This window comes from Taudactylus pleione, unplaced genomic scaffold, assembly GCF_031769625.1.
Source record: "Taudactylus pleione unplaced genomic scaffold, aTauple2 ptg000612l, whole genome shotgun sequence".
NCBI classification, from domain to species: Eukaryota; Metazoa; Chordata; class Amphibia; order Anura; family Myobatrachidae; genus Taudactylus; species Taudactylus pleione.
The window spans coordinates 92,843-120,804 of record NW_028285014.1 but is presented as its reverse complement, the minus strand read 5'-3'; the positions used below and the strand labels follow the sequence as shown (position 1 = coordinate 120,804).

The window sequence follows — 27,962 nt, the reverse complement described above, 5'->3', positions numbered from 1 at the left end:
CATTGGACTATGGATGTTCGGATTTCAATGATTCATTTTAAACATGTGAGATATAATTTTTATATGCAGATATGTAATATCCTTTATTGTATCAATTTGGTCAAACATTTTTTTCCAAGTCAGATTACCAAAATTGAACAAGTTAAGAGGTAAATACTTACATTTTCCAAAAGGATACCTTTTACTATGCACCAAAAACCTAAAAAACCTATAACTATGTGTACATCATGCACATCATTGTTTATGTTGCATTTATTTTCCTATGGGAATTACATTTAGAAATGTACATTCTTTACAACATTGTCATCCATTGATTTCATGCAGAGTTTGAAGATTTCAAATAGTGACAAAAAGAATGACTTGACCATGAAGGGACACGAACCCTCAATCTTCTGATCAGAAGTCAGACGCCTCATCCATTATGCCACGCTGCCATCTATGTCGAAATTGTCGAACCTGTGGAAGGTGTGGTAATAGTAACCTCAAGTATAATATTCAAAATTTAGAAGCTTTTTCTAGAGGTATGTTTTGGAAAAACTTGCATATGAATTACAAAATGAAATCCAACATATTTTAGTGATTTATGTTGAGTGAACATTACAAAGTATACCTTTCACATAGCCTAGATTTTGTAAAATTCTTAACTTAGCTGAGAAATAACATAACTTTTCTACAGGCATGCTATAAAGTTTTATAAAAAGATTAGGGATGTAGGCATTAGAGCAATTTCTCATTGAACTATGGGTGTTCTGATTTCACTGATTCCTTCTAAACATGTGAGATGTATTTTTTATATGCAGATATGCAAATAACCATTATAGTATCAATTTGGTCAAAGAACTGCTTTGCAACACAGATTACCAAAATCAAACAAGTTAACAGGTAAACACTTACATTTTCCTAAAGGTTTTTTAAGAATTATGAAAATATAAGGGATGTAGGCTTTATAGCAATTTCTCATTGGACTATGGATGTTCGGATTTCAATGATTCATTTTAAACATGTGAGATATAATTTTTATATGCAGATATGTAATATCCTTTATTGTATCAATTTGGTCAAAGATTTTTTTCCAACACAGATTACCAAAATTGAACAAGTTAACAGGTAAATACTTACCTTTTCCAAAAGGATACCTTTTACTATGCACCAAAAACCTAAAAAAACTATAACTATGTGTACATCATGCACATCATTGTTTATGTTGTATTTATTTTCCTATGGGAATTACATTTAGAAATGTACATTCTTTACAACATTGACATCCATTGAATTCATGCAGAGTTTGAAGATTTCAAATTGTGACAAAATGAAAGACTCGACCACGAAGGAACTCGAACCCTCAATCTTCTGATCCGAAGTCAGACGTCTTATCCATTAGGCCACGCGGTCATCTTTATAGAAGTTGTCGAACCTGTGGAAGGTGTGGTAATAGTAACCTCAAGTATAACATTCAAAATTTAGAAGCTTTTTCTAGAGGTATGTTTTGGAAAAACTTGCATATGAATTACAAAATAAAATCCAACATATTTTAGTGATTTATGTTGAGTGAACATTACAAAGTATACCTTTCACATAGCCTGGATTTTGTAGAATCCTTAACTTAGCTGAGAAATAACTTAACTTTTCTATAGGCATGCTATAAAGTTTTATAAAAAGATTAGGGATGTAGGCATAAGAGCAATTTCTCATTGAGCTATGGCTGTTCTGATTTCACTGATTCCTTCTAAACATGTGAGATGTATTTTTTATATGCAGATATGCAAATAACCATTATAGTATCAATTTGGTCAAAGAACTGCTTTGCAACACAGATTACCAAAATCAAACAAGTTAACAGGTAAACACTTACATTTTCCTAAAGGTTTTTTAAGAATTATGAAAATATTAGGGATGTAGGCTTTATAGCAATTTCTCATTGGACTATGGATGTTCGGATTTCAATGATTCATTTTAAACATGTGAGATATAATTTTTATATGCAGATATGTAATATCCTTTATTGTATCAATTTGGTCAAACATTTTTTTCCAAGTCAGATTACCAAAATTGAACAAGTTAAGAGGTAAATACTTACATTTTCCAAAAGGATACCTTTTACTATGCACCAAAAACCTAAAAAACCTATAACTATGTGTACATCATGCACATCATTGTTTATGTTGCATTTATTTTCCTATGGGAATTACATTTAGAAATGTACATTCTTTACAACATTGTCATCCATTGATTTCATGCAGAGTTTGAAGATTTCAAATAGTGACAAAAAGAATGACTTGACCATGAAGGGACACGAACCCTCAATCTTCTGATCAGAAGTCAGACGCCTCATCCATTATGCCACGCTGCCATCTATGTCGAAATTGTCGAACCTGTGGAAGGTGTGGTAATAGTAACCTCAAGTATAATATTCAAAATTTAGAAGCTTTTTCTAGAGGTATGTTTTGGAAAAACTTGCATATGAATTACAAAATGAAATCCAACATATTTTAGTGATTTATGTTGAGTGAACATTACAAAGTATACCTTTCACATAGCCTAGATTTTGTAAAATTCTTAACTTAGCTGAGAAATAACATAACTTTTCTACAGGCATGCTATAAAGTTTTATAAAAAGATTAGGGATGTAGGCATTAGAGCAATTTCTCATTGAACTATGGGTGTTCTGATTTCACTGATTCCTTCTAAACATGTGAGATGTATTTTTTATATGCAGATATGCAAATAACCATTATAGTATCAATTTGGTCAAAGAACTGCTTTGCAACACAGATTACCAAAATCAAACAAGTTAACAGGTAAACACTTACATTTTCCTAAAGGTTTTTTAAGAATTATGAAAATATAAGGGATGTAGGCTTTATAGCAATTTCTCATTGGACTATGGATGTTCGGATTTCAATGATTCATTTTAAACATGTGAGATATAATTTTTATATGCAGATATGTAATATCCTTTATTGTATCAATTTGGTCAAAGATTTTTTTCCAACACAGATTACCAAAATTGAACAAGTTAACAGGTAAATACTTACCTTTTCCAAAAGGATACCTTTTACTATGCACCAAAAACCTAAAAAAACTATAACTATGTGTACATCATGCACATCATTGTTTATGTTGTATTTATTTTCCTATGGGAATTACATTTAGAAATGTACATTCTTTACAACATTGACATCCATTGAATTCATGCAGAGTTTGAAGATTTCAAATTGTGACAAAATGAAAGACTCGACCACGAAGGGACTCGAACCCTCAATCTTCTGATCCGAAGTCAGACGTCTTATCCATTAGGCCACGCGGTCATCTTTATAGAAGTTGTCGAACCTGTGGAAGGTGTGGTAATAGTAACCTCAAGTATAACATTCAAAATTTAGAAGCTTTTTCTAGAGGTATGTTTTGGAAAAACTTGCATATGAATTACAAAATAAAATCCAACATATTTTAGTGATTTATGTTGAGTGAACATTACAAAGTATACCTTTCACATAGCCTGGATTTTGTAGAATCCTTAACTTAGCTGAGAAATAACTTAACTTTTCTATAGGCATGCTATAAAGTTTTATAAAAAGATTAGGGATGTAGGCATAAGAGCAATTTCTCATTGAGCTATGGCTGTTCTGATTTCACTGATTCCTTCTAAACATGTGAGATGTATTTTTTATATGCAGATATGCAAATAACCATTATAGTATCAATTTGGTCAAAGAATTGTTTTGCAACACAGATTACCAAAATCAAACAAGTTAACAGGTAAACACTGACATTTTCCTAAAGGTTTTTTAAGTTTTATGAAAATATTAGGGATGTAGGCTTTATAGCAATTTCTCATTGGACTATGGATGTTCGGATTTCAATGATTCATTTTAAACATGTGAGATATAATTTTTATATGCAGATATGCAAATATCCTTTATTGTATCAATTTGGTCAAAGATTTTTTTCCAACACAGATTACCAAAATTGAACAAGTTAACAGGTAAATACTTACATTTTCCAAAAGGATACCTTTTACTATGCACCAAAAACCTAAAAAAACTATAACTATGTGTACATCATGCACATCATTGTTTATGTTGTATTTATTTTCCTATGGGAATTACATTTAGAAATGTACATTCTTTACAACATTGTCATCCATTGAATTCATGCAGAGTTTGAAGATTTCAAATTGTGACAAAATGAAAGACTCGACCACGAAGGGACTCGAACCCTCAATCTTCTGATCCGAAGTCAGACGCCTTATCCATTAGGCCACGCGGTCATCTTTATAGAAGGTGTCGAACCTGTGGAAGGTGTGGTAAAAGTAACCTCAAGTATAACATTCAAAATTTAGAAGCTTTTTCTAGAGGTATGTTTTGGAAAAACTTGCATATGAATTACAAAATAAAATCCAACATATTTTAGTGATTTATGTTGAGTGAACATTACAAAGTATACCTTTCACATAGCCTGGATTTTGTAGAATCCTTAACTTAGCTGAGAAATAACTTAACTTTTCTATAGGCATGCTATAAAGTTTTATAAAAAGATTAGGGATGTAGGCATAAGAGCAATTTCTCATTGAGCTATGGCTGTTCTGATTTCACTGATTCCTTCTAAACATGTGAGATGTATTTTTTATATGCAGATATGCAAATAACCATTATAGTATCAATTTGGTCAAAGAATTGTTTTGCAACACAGATTACCAAAATCAAACAAGTTAACAGGTAAACACTGACATTTTCCTAAAGGTTTTTTAAGTTTTATGAAAATATTAGGGATGTAGGCTTTATAGCAATTTCTCATTGGACTATGGATGTTCGGATTTCAATGATTCATTTTAAACATGTGAGATATAATTTTTATATGCAGATATGCAAATATCCTTTATTGTATCAATTTGGTCAAAGATTTTTTTCCAACACAGATTACCAAAATTGAACAAGTTAACAGGTAAATACTTACATTTTCCAAAAGGATACCTTTTACTATGCACCAAAAACCTAAAAAAACTATAACTATGTGTACATCATGCACATCATTGTTTATGTTGTATTTATTTTCCTATGGGAATTACATTTAGAAATGTACATTCTTTACAACATTGTCATCCATTGAATTCATGCAGAGTTTGAAGATTTCAAATTGTGACAAAATGAAAGACTCGACCACGAAGGGACTCGAACCCTCAATCTTCTGATCCGAAGTCAGACGCCTTATCCATTAGGCCACGCGGTCATCTTTATAGAAGGTGTCGAACCTGTGGAAGGTGTGGTAAAAGTAACCTCAAGTATAACATTCAAAATTTAGAAGTTTTTTCTAGATATATGTATTGGAAAAACTTGCATATGAATTACAAAATGAAATCCAACATATTTTAGTGATTTATGTTGAGTGAACATTACAAAGTATACCTTTCACATAGCCTAGATTTTGTAGAATCCTTAACTTAGCTGAGAAATAACTTAACTTTTCTATAGGCATGCTATAAAGTTTTATAAAAAGATTAAGGATGTAGGCATAAGAGCAATTTCTCATTGAGCTATGGCTGTTCTGATTTCACTGATTCCTTCTAAACATGTGAGATGTATTTTTTATATGCAGATATGCAAATAACCATTATAGTATCAATTTGGTCAAAGAATTGTTTTGCAACACAGATTACCAAAATCAAACAAGTTAACAGGTAAACACTGACATTTTCCTAAAGGTTTTTTAAGTTTTATGAAAATATTAGGGATGTAGGCTTTATAGAAATTTCTCATTGGACTATGGATGTTCGGATTTCAATGATTCATTTTAAACATGTGAGATATAATTTTTATATGCAGATATGCAAATATCCTTTATTGTATCAATTTGGTCAAAGATTTTTTTCCAACACAGATTACGAAAATTGAACAAGTTAACAGGTAAATACTTACATTTTCCAAAAGGATACCTTTTACTATGCACCAAAAACCTAAAAAAACTATAACTATGTGTACATCATGCACATCATTGTTTATGTTGTATTTATTTTCCTATGGGAATTACATTTAGAAATGTACATTCTTTACAACATTGTCATCCATTGAATTCATGCAGAGTTTGAAGATTTCAAATTGTGACAAAATGAAAGACTCGACCACGAAGGGACTCGAACCCTCAATCTTCTGATCCGAAGTCAGACGCCTTATCATTAGGCCACGCGGTCATCTTTATAGAAGGTGTCGAACCTGTGGAAGGTGTGGTAAAAGTAACCTCAAGTATAACATTCAAAATTTAGAAGTTTTTTCTAGATATATGTATTGGAAAAACTTGCATATGAAATACAAAATGAAATCCAACATATTTTAGTGATTTATGTTGAGTGAACATTACAAAGTATACCTTTCACATATCCTAGATTTTGTAAAATCCTTAACTTAGCTGAGAAATAACTTAACTTTTCTATAGGCATGCTATAAAGTTTTATAAAAAGATTAGGGATGTAGGCATAAGAGCAATTTCTCATTGAGCTATGGCTGTTCTGATTTCACTGATTCCTTCTAAACATGTGAGATGTATTTTTTATATGCAGATATGCAAATAACATTGTCATCCATTGAATTCATGCAGAGTTTGAAGATTTCAAATTGTGACAAAATGAAATACTCGACCACGAAGGGACTCGAACCCTCAATCTTCTGATCCGAAGTCAGACGCCTTATCCATTAGGCCACGCAGTCATCTTTATAGAATTTGTCGAACCTGTGGAAGGTGTGGTAATAGTAACCTCAAGTATAACATTCAAAATTTAGAAGTTTTTTCTAGATATATGTTTTGGAAAAACTTGCATATGAATTACAAAATGAAATCCAACATATTTTAGTGATTTATGTTGAGTGAACATTACAAAGTATACCTTTCACATAGCCTAGATTTTGTAGAATCCTTAACTTAGCTGAGAAATAACTTAACTTTTCTATAGGCATGCTATAAAGTTTTATAAAAAGATTAGGGATGTAGGCATAAGAGCAATTTCTCATTGAGCTATGGCTGTTCTGATTTCACTGATTCCTTCTAAACATGTGAGATGTATTTTTTATATGCAGATATGCAAATAACCATTATAGTATCAATTTGGTCAAAGAATTGTTTTGCAACACAGATTACCAAAATCAAACAAGTTAACAGGTAAACACTGACATTTTCCTAAAGGTTTTTTAAGTTTTATGAAAATATTAGGGATGTAGGCTTTATAGCAATTTCTCATTGGACTATGGATGTTCGGATTTCAATGATTCATTTTAAACATGTGAGATATAATTTTTATATGCAGATATGCAAATATCCTTTATTGTATCAATTTGGTCAAAGATTTTTTTCCAACACAGATTACCAAAATTGAACAAGTTAAGAGGTAAATACTTACATTTTCCAAAAGGATACCTTTTACTATGCACCAAAAACCTAAAAAACCTATAACTATGTATACATCATGCACATCATTGTTTATGTTGTATTTATTTTCCTATGGGAATTACATTTAGAAATGTACATTCTTTACAACATTGTCATCCATTGAATTCATGCAGAGTTTGAAGATTTCAAATAGTGACAAAAAGAACGACTTGACCACGAAGGGACACGAACCCTCAATCTTCTGACCAGAAGTCAGATGCCTCATCCATTATGCCACGCTGTCATCTATGTCGAAATTGTCGAACCTGTGGAAGGTGTGGTAATAGTAACCTCAAGTATAACATTCAAAATTTAGAAGCTTTTTCTAGAGGTATGTTTTGGAAAAACTTGCATATGAATTACAAAATAAAATCCAACATATTTTAGTGATTTATGTTGAGTGAACATTACAAAGTATACCTTTCACATAGCCTAGATTTTGTAAAATCCTTAACTTAGCTGAGAAATTACTTAACTTTTCTATAGGCATGCTATAAAGTTTTATAAAAAGATTAGGGATGTAGGCATTAGAGCAATTTCTTATTGAGCTATGGCTGTTCTGATTTCAGTGATTCCTTCTAAACATGTGAGATGTATTTTTTATATGCAGATATGCAAATAACCATTATAGTATCAATTTGGTCAAAGAATTGCTTTGCAACACAGATTACCAAAATCAAACAAGTTAACAGGTAAACACTGACATTTTCCTAAAGGTTTTTTAAGTTTTATGAAAATATTAGGGATGTAGGCTTTGTAGCAATTTCTCATTGGACTATGGATGTTCGGATTTCAATGATTCATTTTAAACATGTGAGATATAATTTTTATATGCAGATATGCAAATATCCTTTATTGTATCAATTTGGTCAAACATTTTTTTCCAAGTCAGATTACCAAAATTGAACAAGTTAAGAGGTAAATACTTACATTTTCCAAAAGGATACCTTTTACTATGCACCAAAAACCTAAAAAACCTATAACTATGTGTACATCATGCACATCATTGTTTATGTTGTATTTATTTTCCTATGGGAATTACATTTAGAAATGTACATTCTTTACAACATTGTCATCCATTGAATTCATGCAGAGTTTGAAGATTTCAAATAGTGACAAAAAGAATGACTTGACCATGAAGGGACACGAACCCTCAATCTTCTGATCAGAAGTCAGACGCCTCATCCATTATGCCACGCTGTCATCTATGTCGAAATTGGCGAACCTGTGGAAGGTGTGGTAATAGTAACCTCAAGTATAACATTCAAAATTTAGAAGCTTTTTCTAGAGGTATGTTTTGGAAAAACTTGCATATGAATTACAAAATGAAATCCAACATATTTTAGTGATTTATGTTGAGTGAACATTACAAAGTATACCTTTCACATAGCCTAGATTTTGTAAAATTCTTAACTTAGCTGAGAAATAACTTAACTTTTCTACAGGCATGCTATAAAGTTTTATAAAAAGATTAGGGATGTAGGCATTAGAGCAATTTCTCATTGAACTATGGGTGTTCTGATTTCACTGATTCCTTCTAAACATGTGAGATGTATTTTTTATATGCAGATATGCAAATAACCATTATAGTATCAATTTGGTCAAAGAACTGCTTTGCAACACAGATTACCAAAATCAAACAAGTTAACAGGTAAACACTTACATTTTCCTAAAGGTTTTTTAAGAATTATGAAAATATTAGGGATGTAGGCTTTATAGCAATTTCTCATTGGACTATGGATGTTCGGATTTCAATGATTCATTTTAAACATGTGAGATATAATTTTTATATGCAGATATGTAATATCCTTTATTGTATCAATTTGGTCAAACATTTTTTTCCAAGTCAGATTACCAAAATTGAACAAGTTAAGAGGTAAATACTTACATTTTCCAAAAGGATACCTTTTACTATGCACCAAAAACCTAAAAAACCTATAACTATGTGTACATCATGCACATCATTGTTTATGTTGTATTTATTTTCCTATGGGAATTACATTTAGAAATGTACATTCTTTACAACATTGTCATCCATTGAATTCATGCAGAGTTTGAAGATTTCAAATAGTGACAAAAAGAATGACTTGACCATGAAGGGACATGAACCCTCAATCTTCTGATCAGAAGTCAGACACCTCATCCATTATGCCACGCTGTCATCTATGTCGAAATTGTCGAACCTGTGGAAGGTGTGGTAATAGTAACCTCAAGTATAACATTCAAAATTTAGAAGCTTTTTCTAGAGGTATGTTTTGGAAAAACTTGCATATGAATTACAAAATGAAATCCAACATATTTTAGTGATTTATGTTGAGTGAACATTACAAAGTATACCTTTCACATAGCCTAGATTTTGTAAAATTCTTAACTTAGCTGAGAAATAACTTAACTTTTCTACAGGCATGCTATAAAGTTTTATAAAAAGATTAGGGATGTAGGCATTAGAGCAATTTCTCATTGAACTATGGGTGTTCTGATTTCACTGATTCCTTCTAAACATGTGAGATGTATTTTTTATATGCAGATATGCAAATAACCATTATAGTATCAATTTGGTCAAAGAACTGCTTTGCAACACAGATTACCAAAATCAAACAAGTTAACAGGTAAACACTTACATTTTCCTAAAGGTTTTTTAAGAATTATGAAAATATTAGGGATGTAGGCTTTATAGCAATTTCTCATTGGACTATGGATGTTTGGATTTCAATGATTCATTTTAAACATGTGAGATATAATTTTTATATGCAGATATGTAATATCCTTTATTGTATCAATGTGGTCAAACATTTTTTTCCAAGTCAGATTACCAAAATTGAACAAGTTAAGAGGTAAATACTTACATTTTCCAAAAGGATACCTTTTACTATGCACCAAAAACCTAAAAAACCTATAAATATGTGTACATCATGCACATCATTGTTTATGTTGTATTTATTTTCCTATGGGAATTACATTTAGAAATGTACATTCTTTACAACATTGTCATCCATTGAATTCATGCAGAGTTTGAAGATTTCAAATAGTGACAAAAAGAATGACTTGACCATGAAGGGACATGAACCCCCAATCTTCTGATCAGAAGTCAGACGCCTCATCCATTATGCCACGCTGTCATCTATGTCGAAATTGTCGAACCTGTGGAAGGTGTGGTAAAATAACCTCAAGTATAACATTCAAAATTTAGAAGCTTTTTCTAGAGGTATGTTTTGGAAAAACTTGCATATGAATTACAAAATGAAATCCAACATATTTTAGTGATTTATGTTGAGTGAACATTACAAAGTATACCATTCACATAGCCTAGATTTTGTAAAATTCTTAACTTAGCTGAGAAATAACTTAACTTTTCTACAGGCATGCTATAAAGTTTTATAAAAAGATTAGGGATGTAGGCATTAGAGCAATTTCTCATTGAACTATGGGTGTTCTGATTTCACTGATTCCTTCTAAACATGTGAGATGTATTTTTTATATGCAGATATGCAAATAACCATTATAGTATCAATTTGGTCAAAGAACTGCTTTGCAACACAGATTACCAAAATCAAACAAGTTAACAGGTAAACACTTACATTTTCCTAAAGGTTTTTTAAGAATTATGAAAATATTAGGGATGTAGGCTTTATAGCAATTTCTCATTGGACTATGGATGTTCGGATTTCAATGATTCATTTTAAACATGTGAGATATAATTTTTATATGCAGATATGTAATATCCTTTATTGTATCAATTTGGTCAAAGATTTTTTTCCAACACAGATTACCAAAATTGAACAAGTTAACAGGTAAATACTTACCTTTTCCAAAAGGATACCTTTTACTATGCACCAAAAACCTAAAAAAACTATAACTATGTGTACATCATGCACATCATTGTTTATGTTGTATTTATTTTCCTATGGGAATTACATTTAGAAATGTACATTCTTTACAACATTGACATCCATTGAATTCATGCAGAGTTTGAAGATTTCAAATTGTGACAAAATGAAAGACTCGACCACGAAGGGACTCGAACCCTCAATATTCTGATCCGAAGTCAGACGCCTCATCCATTATGCCACGCTGTCATCTATGTCGAAATTGTCGAACCTGTGGAAGGTGTGGTAATAGTAACCTCAAGTATAACATTCAAAATTTAGAAGCTTTTTCTAGAGGTATGTTTTGGAAAAACTTGCATATGAATTACAAAATGAAATCCAACATATTTTAGTGATTTATGTTGAGTGAACATTACAAAGTATACCTTTCACATAGCCTAGATTTTGTAAAATTCTTAACTTAGCTGAGAAATAACTTAACTTTTCTACAGGCATGCTATAAAGTTTTATAAAAAGATTAGGGATGTAGGCATTAGAGCAATTTCTCATTGAACTATGGGTGTTCTGATTTCACTGATTCCTTCTAAACATGTGAGATGTATTTTTTATATGCAGATATGCAAATAACCATTATAGTATCAATTTGGTCAAAGAACTGCTTTGCAACACAGATTACCAAAATCAAACAAGTTAACAGGTAAACACTTACATTTTCCTAAAGGTTTTTTAAGAATTATGAAAATATTAGGGATGTAGGCTTTATAGCAATTTCTCATTGGACTATGGATGTTCGGATTTCAATGATTCATTTTAAACATGTGAGATATAATTTTTATATGCAGATATGTAATATCCTTTATTGTATCAATTTGGTCAAAGATTTTTTTCCAACACAGATTACCAAAATTGAACAAGTTAACAGGTAAATACTTACCTTTTCCAAAAGGATACCTTTTACTATGCACCAAAAACCTAAAAAACCTATAACTATGTGTACATCATGCACATCATTGTTTATGTTGTATTTATTTTCCTATGGGAATTACATTTAGAAATGTACATTCTTTACAACATTGACATCCATTGAATTCATGCAGAGTTTGAAGATTTCAAATTGTGACAAAATGAAAGACTCGACCACGAAGGGACTCGAACCCTCAATCTACTGATCCGAAGTCAGACGTCTTATCCATTAGGCCACGCGGTCATCTTTATAGAAGTTGTCGAACCTGTGGAAGGTGTGGTAAAAGTAACCTCAAGTATAACATTCAAAATTTAGAAGTTTTTTCTAGATATATGTTTTGGAAAAACTTGCATATGAATTACAAAATGAAATCCAACATATTTTAGTGATTTATGTTGAGTAAACATTACAAAGTATACCTTTCACATAGCCTAGATTTTGTAGAATCCTTAACTTAGCTGAGAAATAACTTAACTTTTCTATAGGCATGCTATAAAGTTTTATAAAAAGATTAGGGATGTAGGCATAAGAGCAATTTCTCATTGAGCTATGGCTGTTCTGATTTCACTGATTCCTTCTAAACATGTGAGATGTATTTTTTATATGCAGATATGCAAATAACCATTATAGTATCAATTTGGTCAAAGAATTGTTTTGCAACACAGATTACCAAAATCAAACAAGTTAACAGGTAAACACTGACATTTTCCTAAAGGTTTTTTAAGTTTTATGAAAATATTAGGGATGTAGGCTTTATAGCAATTTCTCATTGGACTATGGTTGTTCGGATTTCAATGATTCATTTTAAACATGTGAGATATAATTTTTATATGCAGATATGCAAATATCCTTTATTGTATCAATTTGGTCAAAGATTTTTTTCCAACACAGATTACCAAAATTGAACAAGTTAACAGGTAAATACTTACATTTTCCAAAAGGATACCTTTTACTATGCACCAAAAACCTAAAAAAACTATAACTATGTGTACATCATGCACATCATTGTTTATGTTGTATTTATTTTCCTATGGGAATTACATTTAGAAATGTACATTCTTTACAACATTGTCATCCATTGAATTCATGCAGAGTTTGAAGATTTCAAATTGTGACAAAATGAAAGACTCGACCACGAAGGGACTCGAACCCTCAATCTTCTGATCCGAAGTCAGACGCCTTATCCATTAGGCCACGCGTTCATCTTTATAGAAGTTGTTGAACCTGTGGAAGGTGTGGTAATAGTAACCTTAAGTATAACATTCAAAATTTAGAAGTTTTTTCTAGATATATGTTTTGGAAAAACTTGCTTATGAATTACAAAATGAAATCCAACATATTTTAGTGATTTATGTTGAGTGAACATTGCAAAGTATACCTTTCACATATCCTAGATTTTGTAAAATCCTTAACTTAGCTGAGAAATAACTTAACTTTTCTATAGGCATGCTATAAAGTTTTATAAAAAGATTAGGGATGTAGGCATAAGAGCAATTTCTCATTGAGCTATGGCTGTTCTGATTTCACTGATTCCTTCTAAACATGTGAGATGTATTTTTTATATGCAGATATGCAAATAACCATTATAGTATCAATTTGGTCAAAGAATTGTTTTGCAACACAGATTACCAAAATCAAACAAGTTAACAGGTAAACACTGACATTTTCCTAAAGGTTTTTTAAGTTTTATGAAAATATTAGGGATGTAGGCTTTATAGCAATTTCTCATTGGACTATGGATGTTTGGATTTCAATGATTCATTTTAAACATGTGAGATATAATTTTTATATGCAGATATGCAAATATGCTTTATTGTATCAATTTGGTCAAAGATTTTTTTCCAACACAGATTACCAAAATTGAACAAGTTAACAGGTAAATACTTACATTTTCCAAAAGGATACCTTTTACTATGCACCAAAAACCTAAAAAACCTATAACTATGTGTACATCATGCACATCATTGTTTACGTTGTATTTATTTTCCTATGGGAATTACATTTAGAAATGTACATTCTTTAAAACATTGTCATCAATTGAATTCATGCAGAGTTTGAAGATTTCAAATAGTGACAAAAAGAATGACTTGACCACGAAGGGACACGAACCCTCAACCTTCTGATCAGAAGTCAGACGCCTCATCCATTATGCCACGCTGTCATCTATGTTGAAATTGTCAAACCTGTGGAAGGTGTGGTGATAGTAACCTCAAGTATAACATTCAAAATTTAGAAGCTTTTTCTAGAGGTATGTTTTGGAAAAACTTGCATATGAATTACAAAATGAAATCCAACATATTTTAGTGATTTATGTTGAGTGAACATTACAAAGTATACCTTTCACATAGCCTAGATTTTGTAAAATCCTTAACTTAGCTGAGAAATAACTTAACTTTTCTATAGGCATGCTATAAAGTTTTATAAAAAGATTAGGGATGTAGGCATTAGAGCAATTTCTCATTGAACTATGGGTGTTCTGATTTCACTGATTCCTTCTAAACATGTGAGATGTATTTTTTATATGCAGATATGCAAATAACCATTATAGTATCAATTTGGTCAAAGAACTGCTTTGCAACACAGATTACCAAAATCAAACAAGTTAACAGGTAAACACTTACATTTTCCTAAAGGTTTTTTAAGTTTTATGAAAATATTAGGGATGTAGGCTTTATAGCAATTTCTCATTGGACTATGGATGTTCGGATTTCAATGATTCATTTTAAACATGTGAGATATAATTTTTATATGCAGATATGCAATATCCTTTATTGTATCAATTTGGTCAAAGATTTTTTTCCAACACAGATTACCAAAATTGAACAAGTTAACAGGTAAATACTTACCTTTTCCAAAAGGATACCTTTTACTATGCACCAAAAACCTAAAAAAGCTATAACTATGTGTACATCATGCACATCATTGTTTATGTTGTATTTATTTTCCTATGGGAATTACATTTAGAAATGTACATTCTTTACAACATTGTCATCCATTGAATTCATGCAGAGTTTGAAGATTTCAAATTGTGACAAAATGAAAGACTCGACCACGAAGGGACTCGAACCCTCAATCTTCTGATCCGAAGTTAGACGCCTTATCCATTAGGCCACGCAGTCATCTTTATAGAAGTTGTTGAACCTGTGGAAGGTGTGGTAATAGTAACCTCAAGTATAACATTCAAAATTTAGAAGTTTTTTCTAGATATATGTTTTGGAAAAACTTGCATATGAATTACAAAATGAAATCCAACATATTTTAGTGATTTATGTTGAGTGAATATTACAAAGTATACCTTTCACATAGCCTAGATTTTGTAAAATCCTTAACTTAGCTGAGAAATAACTTAACTTTTTTATAGGCATGCTATAAAGTTTTATAAAAAGATTAGGGATGTAGGCATAAGAGCAATTTCTCATTGAGCTATGGCTGTTCTGATTTCACTGATTCCTTCTAAACATGTGAGATGTATTTTTTATATGCAGATATGCAAATAACCATTATAGTATCAATTTGGTCAAAGAATTGTTTTGCAACACAGATTACCAAAATCAAACAAGTTAACAGGTAAACACTGACATTTTCCTAAAGGTTTTTTAAGTTTTATGAAACTATTAGGGATGTAGGCTTTATAGCAATTTCTCATTGGACTATGGATGTTTGGATTTCAATGATTCATTTTAAACATGTGAGATATAATTTTTATATGCAGATATGCAAATATCCTTTATTGTATCAATTTGGTCAAAGATTTTTTTCCAACACAGATTACCAAAATTGAACAAGTTAACAGGTAAATACTTACATTTTCCAAAAGGATACCTTTTACTATGCACCAAAAACCTAAAAAACCTATAACTATGTGTACATCATGCACATCATTGTTTACATTGTATTTATTTTCCTATGGGAATTACATTTAGAAATGTACATTCTTTAAAACATTGTCATCCATTGAATTCATGCAGAGTTTGAAGATTTCAAATAGTGACAAAAAGAATGACTTGACCACGAAGGGTCACGAACCCTCAATCTTCTGATCAGAAGTCAGACGCCTCATCCATTATGCCATGCTGTCATCTATGTTGAAATTGTCAAACCTGTGGAAGGTGTGGTAATAGTAACCTCAAGTATAACATTCAAAATTTAGAAGCTTTTTCTAGAGGTATGTTTTGGAAAAACTTGCATATGAATTACAAAATGAAATCCAACATATTTTAGTGATTTATGTTGAGTGAACATTACAAAGTATACCTTTCACATAGCCTAGATTTTGTAAAATCCTTAACTTAGCTGAGAAATAACTTAACTTTTCTATAGGCATGCTATAAAGTTTTATAAAAAGATTAGGGATGTAGGCATTAGAGCAATTTCTCATTGAACTATGGGTGTTCTGATTTCACTGATTCCTTCTAAACATGTGAGATGTATTTTTTATATGCAGATATGCAAATAACCATTATAGTATCAATTTGGTCAAAGAACTGCTTTGCAACACAGATTACCAAAATCAAACAAGTTAACAGGTAAACACTGACATTTTCCTAAAGGTTTTTTAAGTTTTATGAAAATATTAGGGATGTAGGCTTTATTGCAATTTCTCATTGGACTATGGATGTTCGGATTTCAATGATTCATTTTAAACATGTGAGATATAATTTTTATATGCAGATATGCAAATATCCTTTATTGTATCAATTTGGTCAAAGATTTTTTTCCAACACAGATTACCAAAATTGAACAAGTTAACAGGTAAATACTTACCTTTTCCAAAAGGATACCTTTTACTATGCACCAAAAACCTAAAAAAACTATAACTATGTGTACATCATGCACATCATTGTTTATGTTGTATTTATTTTCCTATGTGAATGACATTTAGAAATGTACATTCTTTACAACATTGTCATCCATTGAATTCATGCAGAGTTTGAAGATTTCAAATTGTGACAAAATGAATGACTTGACCATGAAGGGACACGAACCCTCAATCTTCTGATCCGAAGTCAAACGCCTTATCCATTAGGCCACGCGGTCATCTTTATAGAAGTTGTCGAACCTGTGGAAGGTGTGGTAAAAGTAACCTCAAGTATAACATTCAAAATTTAGAAGTTTTTTCTAGATATATGTATTGGAAAAACTTGCATATGAAATACAAAATGAAATCCAACATATTTTAGTGATTTATGTTGAGTGAACATTACAAAGTATACCTTTCACATAGCCTAGATTTTGTAAAATCCTTAACTTAGCTGAGAAATAACTTAACTTTTCTACAGGCATGCTATAAAGTTTTATAAAAAGATTAGGGATGTAGGCATAAGAGCAATTTCTCATTGAGCTATGGCTGTTCTGATTTCACTGATTCCTTCTAAACATGTGAGATGTATTTTTTATATGCAGATATGCAAATAACCATTATAGTATCAATTTGGTCAAAGAATTGCTTTGCAACGCAGATTACCAAAATCAAACAAGTTAACAGGTAAACACTGACATTTTCCTAAAGGTTTTATAAGTTTTATGAAAATATTAGGGATGTAGGCTTTATAGCAATTTCTCATTGGACTATGAATGTTCGGATTTCAATGATTCATTTTAAACATGTGAGATATAATTTTTATATGCAGATATGCAAATATCCTTTATTGTATCAATTTGGTCAAAGATTTTTTTCCAACACAGATTACCAAAATTGAACAAGTTAACAGGTAAATACTTACCTTTTCCAAAAGGATACCTTTTACTATGCACCAAAAACCTAAAAAAACTATAACTTTGTGTACATCATGCACATCATTGTTTATGTTGTATTTATTTTCCTATGGGAATTACATTTAGAAATGTACATTCTTTACAACATTGTCATCCATTGAATTCATGCAGAGTTTGAAGATTTCAAATTGTGACAAAATGAAAGACTCGACCACGAAGAGACTCGAACCCTCAATCTTCTAATCCGAAGTCAGACGCTTTATCCATTAGGCCACACAGTCATCTTTATAGAATTTGTCGAACCTGTGGAAGGTGTGGTAATAGTAACCTCAAGTATAACATTCAAAATTTAGAAGTTTTTTCTAGATATATGTTTTGGAAAAACTTGCATATGAATTACAAAATGAAATCCAACATATTTTAGTGATTTATGTTGAGAGAACATTACAAAGTATACCTATCACATAGCCTAGATTTTGTAGAATCCTTAACTTAGCTGAGAAATAACTTAACTTTTCTATAGGCATGCTATAAAGTTTTATAAAAAGAATAGGGATGTAGGCATAAGAGCAATTTCTCATTGAGCTATGGCTGTTCTGATTTCACTGATTCCTTCTAAACATGTGAGATGTATTTTTTATATGCAGATATGCAAATAACCATTATAGTATCAATTTGGTCAAAGAATTGTTTTGCAACACAGATTACCAAAATCAAAAAAGTTAACAGGTAAACACTGACATTTTCCTAAAGGTTTTTTAAGTTTTATGAAAATATTAGGGATGTAGGCTTTATAGCAATTTCTCATTGGACTATGGATGTTCGGATTTCAATGATTCATTTTAAACATGTGAGATATAATTTTTATATGCAGATATGCAAATATCCTTTATTGTATCAATTTGGTCAAAGATTTTTTTCCAACACAGATTACCAAAATTGAACAAGTTAAGAGGTAAATACTTACATTTTCCAAAAGGATACCTTTTACTATGCACCAAAAACCTAAAAAACCTATAACTATGTATACATCATGCACATCATTGTTTATGTTGTATTTATTTTCCTATGGGAATTACATTTAGAAATGTACATTCTTTACAACATTGTCATCCATTGAATTCATGCAGAGTTTGAAGATTTCAAATAGTGACAAAAAGAATGACTTGACCATGAAGGGACACGAACCCTCAATCTTCTGATCAGAAGTCAGACGCCTCATCCATTATGCCACGCTGTCATCTATGTCGAAATTGTCGAACCTGTGGAAGGTGTGGTAATAGTAACCTCAAGTATAACATTCAAAATTTAGAAGCTTTTTCTAGAGGTATGTTTTGGAAAAACTTGCATATGAATTACAAAATGAAATCCAACATATTTTAGTGATTTATGTTGAGTGAACATTACAAAGTATACCTTTCACATAGCCTAGATTTTGTAAAATCCTTAACTTAGCTGAGAAATAACTTAACTTTTCTACAGGCATGCTATAAAGTTTTATAAAAAGATTAGGGATGTAGGCATTAGAGCAATTTCTCATTGAACTATGGGTGTTCTGATTTCACTGATTCCTTCTAAACATGTGAGATGTATTTTTTATATGCAGATATGCAAATAACCATTATAGTATCAATTTGGTCAAAGAACTGCTTTGCAACACAGATTACCAAAATCAAACAAGTTAACAGGTAAACACTTACATTTTCCTAAAGGTTTTTTAAGAATTATGAAAATATTAGGGATGTAGGCTTTATAGCAATTTCTCATTGGACTATGGATGTTCGGATTTCAATGATTAATTTTAAACATGTGAGATATAATTTTTATATGCAGATATGTAATATCCTTTATTGTATCAATTTGGTCAAAGATTTTTTTCCAACACAGATTACCAAAATTGAACAAGTTAACAGGTAAATACCTACCTTTTCCAAAAGGATACCTTTTACTATGCACCAAAAACCTAAAAAAACTATAACTATGTGTACATCATGCACATCATTGTTTATGTTGTATTTATTTTCCTATGGGAATTACATTTAGAAATGTACATTCTTTACAACATTGTCATCCATTGAATTCATGCAGAGTTTGAAGATTTCAAATTGTGACAAAATGAAAGACTCGACCACGAAGGGACTTGAACCCTCAATCTTCTGATCCGAAGTCAGACGCCTTATCCATTAGGCCACGCGGTCATCTTTATAGAAGGTGTCGAACCTGTGGAAGGTGTGGTAAAAGTAACCTCAAGTATAACATTCAAAATTTAGAAGTTTTTTCTAGATATATGTATTGGAAAAACTTGCATATGAAATACAAAATGAAATCCAACATATTTTAGTGATTTATGTTGAGTGAACATTACAAAGTATACCTTTCACATAGCCTAGATTTTGTAAAATCCTTAACTTAGCTGAGAAATAACTTAACTTTTCTATAGGCATGCTATAAAGTTTTATAAAAAGATTAGGGATGTAGGCATAAGAGCAATTTCTCATTGAGCTATGGCTGTTCTGATTTCACTGATTCCTTCTAAACATGTGAGATGTATTTTTTATATGCAGATATGCAAATAACCATTATAGTATCAATTTGGTCAAAGAATTGCTTTGCAACACAGATTACCAAAATCAAACAAGTTAACAGGTAAACACTGACATTTTCCTAAAGGTTTTATAAGTTTTATGAAAATATTAGGGATGTAGGCTTTATAGCAATTTCTCATTGGACTATGAATGTTCGGATTTCAATGATTCATTTTAAACATGTGAGATATAATTTTTATATGCAGATATGCAAATATCCTTTATTGTATCAATTTGGTCAAAGATTTTTTTCCAACACAGATTACCAAAATTGAACAAGTTAACAGGTAAATACTTACCTTTTCCAAAAGGATACCTTTTACTATGCACCAAAAACCTAAAAAAACTATAACTATGTGTACATCATGCACATCATTGTTTATGTTGTATTTATTTTCCTATGGGAATTACATTTAGAAATGTACATTCTTTACAACATTGTCATCCATTGAATTCATGCAGAGTTTGAAGATTTCAAATTGTGACAAAATGAAAGACTCGACCACGAAGAGACTCGAACCCTCAATCTTCTAATCCGAAGTCAGACGCTTTATCCATTAGGCCACACAGTCATCTATACAGAATTTGTCGAACCTGTGGAAGGTGTGGTAATAGTAACCTCAAGTATAACATTCAAAATTTAGAAGTTTTTTCTAGATATATGTTTTGGAAAAACTTGCATATGAATTACAAAATGAAATCCAACATATTTTAGTGATTTATGTTGAGAGAACATTACAAAGTATACCTTTCACATAGCCTAGATTTTGTAGAATCCTTAACTTAGCTGAGAAATAACTTAACTTTTCTATAGGCATGCTATAAAGTTTTATAAAAAGATTAGGGATGTAGGCATAAGAGCAATTTCTCATTGAACTATGGGTGTTCTGATTTCACTGATTCCTTCTAAACATGTGAGATGTATTTTTTATATGCAGATATGCAAATAACCATTATAGTATCAATTTGGTCAAAGAACTGCTTTGCAACACAGATTACCAAAATCAAACAAGTTAACAGGTAAACACTGACATTTTCCTAAAGGTTTTTTAAGTTTTATGAAAATATTAGGGATGTAGGCTTTATTGCAATTTCTCATTGGACTATGGATGTTCGGATTTCAATGATTCATTTTAAACATGTGAGATATAATTTTTATATGCAGATATGCAAATATCCTTTATTGTATCAATTTGGTCAAAGATTTTTTTCCAACACAGATTACCAAAATTGAACAAGTTAACAGGTAAATACTTACCTTTTCCAAAAGGATACCTTTTACTATGCACCAAAAACCTAAAAAAACTATAACTATGTGTACATCATGCACATCATTGTTTATGTTGTATTTATTTTCCTATGTGAATGACATTTAGAAATGTACATTCTTTACAACATTGTCATCCATTGAATTCATGCAGAGTTTGAAGATTTCAAATTGTGACAAAATGAATGACTTGACCATGAAGGGACACGAACCCTCAATCTTCTGATCCGAAGTCAAACGCCTTATCCATTAGGCCACGCGGTCATCTTTATAGAAGTTGTCGAACCTGTGGAAGGTGTGGTAAAAGTAACCTCAAGTATAACATTCAAAATTTAGAAGTTTTTTCTAGATATATGTATTGGAAAAACTTGCATATGAAATACAAAATGAAATCCAACATATTTTAGTGATTTATGTTGAGTGAACATTACAAAGTATACCTTTCACATAGCCTAGATTTTGTAAAATCCTTAACTTAGCTGAGAAATAACTTAACTTTTCTACAGGCATGCTATAAAGTTTTATAAAAAGATTAGGGATGTAGGCATAAGAGCAATTTCTCATTGAGCTATGGCTGTTCTGATTTCACTGATTCCTTCTAAACATGTGAGATGTATTTTTTATATGCAGATATGCAAATAACCATTATAGTATCAATTTGGTCAAAGAATTGCTTTGCAACGCAGATTACCAAAATCAAACAAGTTAACAGGTAAACACTGACATTTTCCTAAAGGTTTTATAAGTTTTATGAAAATATTAGGGATGTAGGCTTTATAGCAATTTCTCATTGGACTATGAATGTTCGGATTTCAATGATTCATTTTAAACATGTGAGATATAATTTTTATATGCAGATATGCAAATATCCTTTATTGTATCAATTTGGTCAAAGATTTTTTTCCAACACAGATTACCAAAATTGAACAAGTTAACAGGTAAATACTTACCTTTTCCAAAAGGATACCTTTTACTATGCACCAAAAACCTAAAAAAACTATAACTTTGTGTACATCATGCACATCATTGTTTATGTTGTATTTATTTTCCTATGGGAATTACATTTAGAAATGTACATTCTTTACAACATTGTCATCCATTGAATTCATGCAGAGTTTGAAGATTTCAAATTGTGACAAAATGAAAGACTCGACCACGAAGAGACTCGAACCCTCAATCTTCTAATCCGAAGTCAGACGCTTTATCCATTAGGCCACACAGTCATCTTTATAGAATTTGTCGAACCTGTGGAAGATGTGGTAATAGTAACCTCAAGTATAACATTCAAAATTTAGAAGTTTTTTCTAGATATATGTTTTGGAAAAACTTGCATATGAATTACAAAATGAAATCCAACATATTTTAGTGATTTATGTTGAGAGAACATTACAAAGTATACCTATCACATAGCCTAGATTTTGTAGAATCCTTAACTTAGCTGAGAAATAACTTAACTTTTCTATAGGCATGCTATAAAGTTTTATAAAAAGAATAGGGATGTAGGCATAAGAGCAATTTCTCATTGAGCTATGGCTGTTCTGATTTCACTGATTCCTTCTAAACATGTGAGATGTATTTTTTATATGCAGATATGCAAATAACCATTATAGTATCAATTTGGTCAAAGAATTGTTTTGCAACACAGATTACCAAAATCAAAAAAGTTAACAGGTAAACACTGACATTTTCCTAAAGGTTTTTTAAGTTTTATGAAAATATTAGGGATGTAGGCTTTATAGCAATTTCTCATTGGACTATGGATGTTCGGATTTCAATGATTCATTTTAAACATGTGAGATATAATTTTTATATGCAGATATGCAAATATCCTTTATTGTATCAATTTGGTCAAAGATTTTTTTCCAACACAGATTACCAAAATTGAACAAGTTAAGAGGTAAATACTTACATTTTCCAAAAGGATACCTTTTACTATGCACCAAAAACCTAAAAAACCTATAACTATGTATACATCATGCACATCATTGTTTATGTTGTATTTATTTTCCTATGGGAATTACATTTAGAAATGTACATTCTTTACAACATTGTCATCCATTGAATTCATGCAGAGTTTGAAGATTTCAAATAGTGACAAAAAGAATGACTTGACCATGAAGGGACACGAACCCTCAATCTTCTGATCAGAAGTCAGACGCCTCATCCATTATGCCACGCTGTCATCTATGTCGAAATTGTCGAACCTGTGGAAGGTGTGGTAATAGTAACCTCAAGTATAACATTCAAAATTTAGAAGCTTTTTCTAGAGGTATGTTTTGGAAAAACTTGCATATGAATTACAAAATGAAATCCAACATATTTTAGTGATTTATGTTGAGTGAACATTACAAAGTATACCTTTCACATAGCCTAGATTTTGTAAAATCCTTAACTTAGCTGAGAAATAACTTAACTTTTCTACAGGCATGCTATAAAGTTTTATAAAAAGATTAGGGATGTAGGCATTAGAGCAATTTCTCATTGAACTATGGGTGTTCTGATTTCACTGATTCCTTCTAAACATGTGAGATGTATTTTTTATATGCAGATATGCAAATAACCATTATAGTATCAATTTGGTCAAAGAACTGCTTTGCAACACAGATTACCAAAATCAAACAAGTTAACAGGTAAACACTTACATTTTCCTAAAGGTTTTTTAAGAATTATGAAAATATTAGGGATGTAGGCTTTATAGCAATTTCTCATTGGACTATGGATGTTCGGATTTCAATGATTAATTTTAAACATGTGAGATATAATTTTTATATGCAGATATGTAATATCCTTTATTGTATCAATTTGGTCAAAGATTTTTTTCCAACACAGATTACCAAAATTGAACAAGTTAACAGGTAAATACCTACCTTTTCCAAAAGGATACCTTTTACTATGCACCAAAAACCTAAAAAAACTATAACTATGTGTACATCATGCACATCATTGTTTATGTTGTATTTATTTTCCTATGGGAATTACATTTAGAAATGTACATTCTTTACAACATTGTCATCCATTGAATTCATGCAGAGTTTGAAGATTTCAAATTGTGACAAAATGAAAGACTCGACCACGAAGGGACTTGAACCCTCAATCTTCTGATCCGAAGTCAGACGCCTTATCCATTAGGCCACGCGGTCATCTTTATAGAAGGTGTCGAACCTGTGGAAGGTGTGGTAAAAGTAACCTCAAGTATAACATTCAAAATTTAGAAGTTTTTTCTAGATATATGTATTGGAAAAACTTGCATATGAAATACAAAATGAAATCCAACATATTTTAGTGATTTATGTTGAGTGAACATTACAAAGTATACCTTTCACATAGCCTAGATTTTGTAAAATCCTTAACTTAGCTGAGAAATAACTTAACTTTTCTATAGGCATGCTATAAAGTTTTATAAAAAGATTAGGGATGTAGGCATAAGAGCAATTTCTCATTGAGCTATGGCTGTTCTGATTTCACTGATTCCTTCTAAACATGTGAGATGTATTTTTTATATGCAGATATGCAAATAACCATTATAGTATCAATTTGGTCAAAGAATTGCTTTGCAACACAGATTACCAAAATCAAACAAGTTAACAGGTAAACACTGACATTTTCCTAAAGGTTTTATAAGTTTTATGAAAATATTAGGGATGTAGGCTTTATAGCAATTTCTCATTGGACTATGAATGTTCGGATTTCAATGATTCATTTTAAACATGTGAGATATAATTTTTATATGCAGATATGCAAATATCCTTTATTGTATCAATTTGGTCAAAGATTTTTTTCCAACACAGATTACCAAAATTGAACAAGTTAACAGGTAAATACTTACCTTTTCCAAAAGGATACCTTTTACTATGCACCAAAAACCTAAAAAAACTATAACTATGTGTACATCATGCACATCATTGTTTATGTTGTATTTATTTTCCTATGGGAATTACATTTAGAAATGTACATTCTTTACAACATTGTCATCCATTGAATTCATGCAGAGTTTGAAGATTTCAAATTGTGACAAAATGAAAGACTCGACCACGAAGAGACTCGAACCCTCAATCTTCTAATCCGAAGTCAGACGCTTTATCCATTAGGCCACACAGTCATCTATACAGAATTTGTCGAACCTGTGGAAGGTGTGGTAATAGTAACCTCAAGTATAACATTCAAAATTTAGAAGTTTTTTCTAGATATATGTTTTGGAAAAACTTGCATATGAATTACAAAATGAAATCCAACATATTTTAGTGATTTATGTTGAGAGAACATTACAAAGTATACCTTTCACATAGCCTAGATTTTGTAGAATCCTTAACTTAGCTGAGAAATAACTTAACTTTTCTATAGGCATGCTATAAAGTTTTATAAAAAGATTAGGGATGTAGGCATAAGAGCAATTTCTCATTGAGCTATGGCTGTTCTGATTTCACTGATTCCTTCTAAACATGTGAGATGTATTTTTTATATGCAGATATGCAAATAACCATTATAGTATCAATTTGGTCAAAGAATTGTTTTGCAACACAGATTACCAAAATCAAAAAAGTTAACAGGTAAACACTGACATTTTCCTAAAGGTTTTTTAAGTTTTATGAAAATATTAGGGATGTAGGCTTTATAGCAATTTCTCATTGGACTATGGATGTTCGGATTTCAATGATTCATTTTAAACATGTGAGATATAATTTTTATATGCAGATATGCAAATATCCTTTATTGTATCAATTTGGTCAAAGATTTTTTTCCAACACAGATTACCAAAATTGAACAAGTTAAGAGGTAAATACTTACATTTTCCAAAAGGATACCTTTTACTATGCACCAAAAACCTAAAAAACCTATAACTATGTATACATCATGCACATCATTGTTTATGTTGTATTTATTTTCCTATGGGAATTACATTTAGAAATGTAAATTCTTTACAACATTGTCATCCATTGAATTCATGCAGAGTTTGAAGATTTCAAATTGTGACAAAATGAAAGACTCGACCACGAAGGGACTCGAACCCTCAATCTTCTGATCCAAAGTCAGACGCCTTATGCATTAGGCCACGCGGTCATCTTTATAGAAGGTGTCGAACCTGTGGAAGGTGTGGTAAAAGTAACCTCAAGTATAACATTCAAAATTTAGAAGTTTTTTCTAGATATATGTTTTGGAAAAACTTGCATATGAATTACAAAATGAAATCCAACATATTTTAGTGATTTATGTTGAGAGAACATTACAAAGTATACCTTTCACATAGCCTAGATTTTGTAGAATCCTTAACTTAGCTGAGAAATAACTTAACTTTTCTATAGGCATGCTATAAAGTTTTATAAAAAGATTAGGGATGTAGGCATAAGAGCAATTTCTCATTGAGCTATGGCTGTTCTGATTTCACTGATTCCTTCTAAACATGTGAGATGTATTTTTTATATGCAGATATGCAAATAACCATTATAGTATCAATTTGGTCAAAGAATTGTTTTGCAACACAGATTACCAAAATCAAAAAAGTTAACAGGTAAACACTGACATTTTCCTAAAGGTTTTTTAAGTTTTATGAAAATATTAGGGATGTAGGCTTTATAGCAATTTCTCATTGGACTATGAATGTTCGGATTTCAATGATTCATTTTAAACATGTGAGATATAATTTTTATATGCAGATATGCAAATATCCTTTATTGTATCAATTTGGTCAAAGATTTTTTTCCAACACAGATTACCAAAATTGAACAAGTTAACAGGTAAATACTTACCTTTTCCAAAAGGATACCTTTTACTATGCACCAAAAACCTAAAAAAACTATAACTATGTGTACATCATGCACATCATTGTTTATGTTGTATTTATTTTCCTATGGGAATTACATTTAGAAATGTACATTCTTTACAACATTGTCATCCATTGAATTCATGCAGAGTTTGAAGATTTCAAATTGTGACAAAATGAAAGACTCGACCACGAAGAGACTCGAACCCTCAATCTTCTAATCCAAAGTCAGACGCTTTATCCATTAGGCCACACAGTCATCTTTATAGAATTTGTTGAACCTGTGGAAGGTGTGGTAATAGTAACCTCAAGTATAACATTCAAAATTTAGAAGTTTTTTCTAGATATATGTTTTGGAAAAACTTGCATATGAATTACAAAATGAAATCCAACATATTTTAGTGATTTATGTTGAGAGAACATTACAAAGAAT

At 30.9% G+C, this 27,962-nt stretch overlaps 10 non-coding genes across 10 annotated transcripts; all 10 read right to left on the bottom strand.

Moving 5' to 3' along the window:
- Positions 1–3,235: 3,235 nt before the first annotated feature.
- On the bottom strand, positions 3,236–3,308 carry TRNAR-UCG (transfer RNA arginine (anticodon UCG)). The gene has a single exon. It is a non-coding gene; the product is annotated as a tRNA-Arg (tRNA).
- An 886-nt stretch (positions 3,309–4,194) lies between these two features.
- On the bottom strand, positions 4,195–4,267 carry TRNAR-UCG (transfer RNA arginine (anticodon UCG)). Its single transcript has one exon. It is a non-coding gene; the product is annotated as a tRNA-Arg (tRNA).
- Positions 4,268–5,153: 886 nt separating this feature from the next.
- TRNAR-UCG (transfer RNA arginine (anticodon UCG)) lies at positions 5,154–5,226 on the bottom strand. Its single transcript has one exon. It is a non-coding gene; the product is annotated as a tRNA-Arg (tRNA).
- Positions 5,227–6,112: 886 nt separating this feature from the next.
- TRNAR-UCG (transfer RNA arginine (anticodon UCG)) lies at positions 6,113–6,184 on the bottom strand. The gene has a single exon. It is a non-coding gene; the product is annotated as a tRNA-Arg (tRNA).
- Positions 6,185–6,625: 441 nt separating this feature from the next.
- TRNAR-UCG (transfer RNA arginine (anticodon UCG)) lies at positions 6,626–6,698 on the bottom strand. Its single transcript has one exon. It is a non-coding gene; the product is annotated as a tRNA-Arg (tRNA).
- Positions 6,699–13,333: 6,635 nt separating this feature from the next.
- On the bottom strand, positions 13,334–13,406 carry TRNAR-UCG (transfer RNA arginine (anticodon UCG)). The gene has a single exon. It is a non-coding gene; the product is annotated as a tRNA-Arg (tRNA).
- Positions 13,407–15,250: 1,844 nt separating this feature from the next.
- Positions 15,251–15,323, bottom strand: TRNAR-UCG (transfer RNA arginine (anticodon UCG)). The gene has a single exon. It is a non-coding gene; the product is annotated as a tRNA-Arg (tRNA).
- Positions 15,324–20,044: 4,721 nt separating this feature from the next.
- On the bottom strand, positions 20,045–20,117 carry TRNAR-UCG (transfer RNA arginine (anticodon UCG)). The gene has a single exon. It is a non-coding gene; the product is annotated as a tRNA-Arg (tRNA).
- Positions 20,118–24,838: 4,721 nt separating this feature from the next.
- Positions 24,839–24,911, bottom strand: TRNAR-UCG (transfer RNA arginine (anticodon UCG)). The gene has a single exon. It is a non-coding gene; the product is annotated as a tRNA-Arg (tRNA).
- A 1,845-nt stretch (positions 24,912–26,756) lies between these two features.
- TRNAQ-UUG (transfer RNA glutamine (anticodon UUG)) lies at positions 26,757–26,829 on the bottom strand. Its single transcript has one exon. It is a non-coding gene; the product is annotated as a tRNA-Gln (tRNA).
- Between the last annotated feature and the right edge of the window lie 1,133 nt (positions 26,830–27,962).